The sequence below is a fragment of the Trichomycterus rosablanca genome, chromosome 8, assembly GCF_030014385.1.
Source record: "Trichomycterus rosablanca isolate fTriRos1 chromosome 8, fTriRos1.hap1, whole genome shotgun sequence".
Lineage (NCBI taxonomy): Eukaryota > Metazoa > Chordata > Actinopteri > Siluriformes > Trichomycteridae > Trichomycterus > Trichomycterus rosablanca.
Window position 1 is genome coordinate 33923378 of NC_085995.1, and position 6000 is coordinate 33929377.

The window sequence follows — 6000 nt, forward strand, 5'->3', positions numbered from 1 at the left end:
GTTTTTAATGATACATCCTGCAGGTAAACAGCTGCTCATCATATATTATTAACACCAACAAAGCAAAACCACCAGAAGTTTTGACAGCACGCAATACAAACTGAAGCTTTAGACAAAAAGAACTTAACCAGGGATTTTGATAATAAGTTAACCGATAATCGACAAACAAGTGATCGTTCCATTATTGTTGTTGATTAAAAAGGTGATTTAAATACATTTTTAACAGCAGACGCTTAAAACAGAGTGAAACTATAGATTTTTGACTGGAACCATGTTCTAGGTTCATATTAACTGAAATTTGAGTATTATATCAACAAACACTTAAGTGGGTTCGGTGTGAAAAGAACCTGCATTCCCACTGTTAAGTGTCGTGGAGGGTCTGTGATGAGGAGCTGTTTATTTTCCAAACACTCTGGAAACATTGTTAAGGTACATGGCATCATGGACAACTCTGGGACATTCCCAGTCTGCCTCTGCCAAGAAACTAAAAATGGGTTATCATTGGTTCTTCCAGCAGGACAATAGTATGTAATATATATATATACAGTGTATCACAAAAGTGAGTACACCCCTCACATTTCTGCAGATATTTAAGTATATCTTTTCATGGGACAACACTGACAAAATGACTCTTTGACACAATGAAAAGTAGTCTGTGTGCAGCTTATATAACAGTGTAAATTTATTCTTCCCTCAAAATAACTCAATATACAGCCATTAATGTCTAAACCACCGGCAACAAAAGTGAGTACACCCCTTAGTGAAAGTTCCTGAAGTGTCAATATTTTGTGTGGCCACCATTATTTTCCAGAACTGCCTTAACTCTCCTGGGCATGGAGTTTACCAGAGCTTCACAGGTTGCCACTGGAATGCTTTTCCACTCCTCCATGACGACATCACGGAGCTGGCGGATATTCGAGACTTTGTGCTCCTCCACTTTCCGCTTGAGGATGCCCCAAAGATGTTCTATTGGGTTTAGGTCTGGAGACATGCTTGGCCAGTCCATCACCTTTACCCTCACCCTCTTCAATAAAGCAGTGGTCGTCTTAGAGGTGTGTTTGGGGTCATTATCATGCTGGAACACTGCCCTGCGACCCAGTTTCCGGAGGGAGGGGATCATGCTCTGCTTCAGTATTTCACAGTACATATTGGAGTTCATGTGTCCCTCAATGAAATGTAACTCCCCAACACCTGCTGCACTCATGCAGCCCCAGACCATGGCATTCCCACCACCATGCTTGACTGTAGGCATGACACACTTATCTTTGTACTCCTCACCTGATTGCCGCCACACATGCTTGAGACCATCTGAACCAAACAAATTAATCTTGGTCTCATCAGACCATAGGACATGGTTCCAGTAATCCATGTCCTTTGTTGACATGTCTTCAGCAAACTGTTTGCGGGCTTTCTTGTGTAGAGACTTCAGAAGAGGCTTCCTTCTGGGGTGACAGCCATGCAGACCAATTTGATGTAGTGTGCGGCGTATGGTCTGAGCACTGACAGGCTGACCCCCCACCTTTTCAATCTCTGCAGCAATGCTGACAGCACTCCTGCGCCTATCTTTCAAAGACAGCAGTTGGATGTGACGCTGAGCACGTGCACTCAGTTTCTATGGACGACCAACGCGAGGTCTGTTCTGAGTGGACCCTGCTCTTTTAAAACGCTGGATGATCTTGGCCACTGTGCTGCAGCTCAGTTTCAGGGTGTTGGCAATCTTCTTGTAGCCTTGGCCATCTTCATGTAGCGCAACAATTCGTCTTTTAAGATCCTCAGAGAGTTCTTTGCCATGAGGTGCCATGTTGGAACTTTCAGTGACCAGTATGAGAGAGTGTGAGAGCTGTACTACTAAATTGAACACACCTGCTCCCTATGCACACCTGAGACCTAGTAACACTAACAAATCACATGACATTTTGGAGGGAAAATTACAAGCAGTGCTCAATTTGGACATTTAGGGGTGTAGTCTCTTAGAGGTGTACTCACTTTTGTTGCCGGTGGTTTAGACATTAATGGCTGTATATTGAGTTATTTTGAGGGAAGAATAAATGTACACTGTTATATAAGCTGCACACAGACTACTTTTCATTGTGTCAAAGTGTCATTTTGTCAGTGTTGTCCCATGAAAAGATATACTTAAATATCTGCAGAAATGTGAGGGGTGTACTCACTTTTGTGATACACTGTATATATATATATATATATATGTGTGTGTGTAATAAAAATATGTAGAGACCAAAAGAATGGTTTACAAAATCACCCTTCTGCCATGGCCATCTTAGTCCCCTAATCTAAAGCCCATAGAAAAACCAGTTTGCTAAAGCAAAGGGCACAAGAAAGAAAAGCCTGATATCCTGTTCAAGGTATTCCTGCCTTGTGTGTAGTGTTTTTTACAGGAGAACCGACTGCACAGTGGATAATAAAAATCAAATTCTCCTTGTGATTTAATAATTGAAAGACTCATTAGGTCCTCGAAAAAAAAAAAAAATCCCACTAATAAATATACATTCAGCAACTTAAGATTTTTGGTATGGGGAAGAAAGGGCTATACAATTCACCTTTAAGACACATCCTAATTCCCCTTTAGTAACTGTAACTGACGACAACTGATACTCTTAAACACTAAAAAATCAATAATTTTGACTGCACACATCAAATGCCTGTAGATTATCGGTCAGGCATGCCAGCCAAAGCCATTTCTAAGCAATGTCAGATCTCCAGATAATCTTCACATATCTGTCCATAAATAGATGAAACAGTGGCTTCTTAAAATTACACCGAATAGAAATTTGGTCAAAGAAAAAAACCCTCTGGAGACATTTTGTGAGCAGACGAATCAAAGTTTTAGTAAGTTGGCCTTAGCGACCAGACCAGACGCATTTTTGGAATAGATCAGTAAGGCTTTTGACACCCAACACAGTACCAACTGTCAAGTCTGGTGGTCGTATTAAGCTCTGTGATGATTTTGTGCTAATAGACCTACTGCATAGAAGAAAGTAAACCAAATGAAAGTGGCTTATCTTTAAATTCAACAGGACAACCTCAAACCTTCAGCCAGAAGGTTAAACATCAAGTGCAAATTGGACAAAAACCAAAATAGGTCAAACCTGGCTTTGGAAAGGCAAAATCAGGTAAAAATGAGGCTTGGGAAATGCCTCTCCTCTCCTAAACTGGACTGAAATGTCAGATGATTAAATAATTTTAGAATTTTCCAGACACAACTGGAGTGCCAGAAGCTTGGTGGCTATTAAAAGTGGCAAACCGAGTTGGGCAATAATCAAATATTAGGTTTACTGTATGTACAATTTCTGTATCAAATTGTATATACCAAACACAAAACAGTTAAAAAATGATTTATACACTAAGACTGACATTTGTCCTTAACAAGTGCATGTAAACGTGTGATGCCTTCTTGGGTTCATAAAATCAATATAGATAGAAACGTTTTTTATAATTGTATGAACTGTGTTATTTAGCTAAATGCATGTTTGTTATGTATGTTTTGTCATTTATTAAACATTACTTTACTAAGCTAAGTAAAACCATAAAGTTATTTAAATAAAACAATAAATATAAAAAATACAGGAGTTACCATTCCCTCCAATTAACAAGGGAAAATAAATCTTAATTTACCAAAGTGTGGCCAGGTAATACAGGCGTCTTTACCATATGCGCGCATTATAACAGTGCAATCTGGACATTTGAGACGCAGCCATGGTTTACTTGCGAGGTTAGTGACCACAGGCTTGAGTTTGGGCCCACTGAACTTATGAGCTAAGCTAACGCTAAGCTAACTCTGAGCTAACGAAAGCTGCTAACGAGCTAGGTTACTTCATTATAAAAATAGGCAAAGACCAAAGCAAATATTTCTATTATTTATAGTTTTAATACTTATTAACTAATCATTAGTAATTCAATATCTAGCTTCTCTAAGCAAAAAACATTTTTTAAAGAAACATGCTACCTCGGGTTGTTTGTCAGTGAAGCCTAATGTTAGCAAGCTGCCTACGCTAAGCTAAGCGCTACGTTACGGTTAACTTAACATTAGCTGCTAAGCTAACTGGCAATGCCATGAGTTAACAAATAATCATGGAAACGCACCAGAACACGACTTAAGCCAACAAGTGAGATGAATTACCTCTGCTCATAAAAACTAGGTGCTGCTGCTCATGTTCCGCAGTTGTTTTTGACTGTAATGTTGGTGTAGGAATATAAAAGCTGCTCGTCTCCCCCCGCACCGCTGTGTAATTCTCTCTAATAAAATGGCGACCGTGTCAGACGCGCGCTCCCGACAACAGCAGTGTTCTTATGCGCACGCCCGAAGCTCGAAACCCAGCAGCCTATCAAATGTCACGCTGATCCGCTCGTGACGCTCAAAACCGTTAACTGGCTGAATATGGATTCCAGTCAAAACAACGTCTAAACGCACCCATCCATTCATTCAACCATTATTCTTCATTAACCGCTTCATCCTGGTCAGGGTCGAGCTGAACCGGGGACAACAGTCCATCAAAGGGGACCTTATACTCATATTTACAGTCAGAGTAGCCAATACTGCTACTGACATGCTTGTATGAAACCCACAAAAACATAAAGAACATACCAAACTACACACAAAACAATAATCCTGACCAGGGTTGAGGAAGCTGCCGTGCCAACAATGCTGCTCCTGCTGGATGAAACGGAACCTGGCGTGTTTGCACCAAGACTGTCAAGAACTCACCACAGACTTTATTACAGACTGGACTGAATAATAACTCTATTATTATTTATTTATTTATTTATTATTGCTAGTTATAACTTTTAGTTTAATTTAATTTTGTGTTTGTATGATTTGTGTAAATCGTATTCATTTAAAGTATCCTCCCGACCACCCAAGAAGGATGGGGCCCTGCTGAGTCTGGTTCCTCTCAAGGTTTCTTCCTGTAATTTTAAGGGAGTTTTTCCTTGCCACAGTCGCCCTCGGCTTGCTCAACAGGGGTTTTTGTATCTGTTGGTCCTGGATTTTGTAAAGTTGCTTTGAGACAATGTCTATTGTAAAAAGCGCTATATAAATAAATTTGACTTGACTTGACTTGACTAGGACCGGACCATGGAGCACCTTAACGTCATATGTAGGGACAGAAAAGATAATCCCACTACTCACATATTTCTTGAATGTTGAAAAAAGACAGACATAGGAAGAAAATACCACATTTCACAAAAACACAACAGTATTCCCAGTCAAAGGTTGGTGTGAATTTGGAAATTTACATTGTCGAGCTGGAACAAGCAGGAATTTCCCAGATTAAGAATATACACCGACCAGGCATAACATTATGACCACTGACAAGTGAAGTGAATAACACTGATTATCTCTTCATCACGGCACATGTTAGTAGGTGGGATATATTAAACAGCAAGTGAACATTTTATTTATCCTCAAAGTTGATGTGTTAGAAGCAGGAAAAATGGGCGAGTGTAAGGATTTGAGCCTGTTTGACAGGGGCCAAATTGTGATGGCTAGACGATTGGGTCAGAGCATCTCCAAAATTGCAGCACTTGTGGGGTGTTCCTGGTCTGCAGTGGTCAGTATCTATCAAAAGTGGTCCAAGGAGGGAACAGTGGTAAACCAGCGACAGGGTCATTGGCAACCAAAGCTCATTGATGTACGTGGGGAGCGAAGGCTGGCCCGTGTGGTTCGATCAAACAGACGAGCTACTGTAGCTCAAATTGCTGAAGAAGTTAATGCTGGTTCTGATAGAAAGGTGTCAGAATACACAGTGCATCACAGTTTGTTGCGTATGGGGCTGCAGACCATTCAGGGTGCCCATGCTGACCCCTGTCCACCACCAAAAGCACCAACAACGATCACATGAACATCAAAACTGGACCATGGAGCAATGGAAAAAGGTAGCTTGGTCTGATGAATCATGTTTTCTTTTACATCACGTAGATGGCCGGGTGTGTGTGCGTCACTAACCTGGGGAACACATGGCACCAGGATGCACTATGGGAAGA

General features: G+C 40.7%; 1 protein-coding gene across 3 annotated transcripts in view; it reads right to left on the minus strand.

Annotated features, from left to right (window-relative positions):
• Positions 1 to 4277, minus strand: part of cnot1 (CCR4-NOT transcription complex, subunit 1) — a 33833-nt gene extending 29556 nt beyond the window's left edge. For all 3 annotated transcript variants that reach the window (XM_063000768.1, XM_063000767.1, XM_063000769.1), the window contains exon 1: positions 4139 to 4277. The gene's annotated coding sequence lies outside the window, so the exon portion shown is untranslated. The remainder of the gene's footprint in view (positions 1 to 4138) is intronic.
• Between the last annotated feature and the right edge of the window lie 1723 nt (positions 4278 to 6000).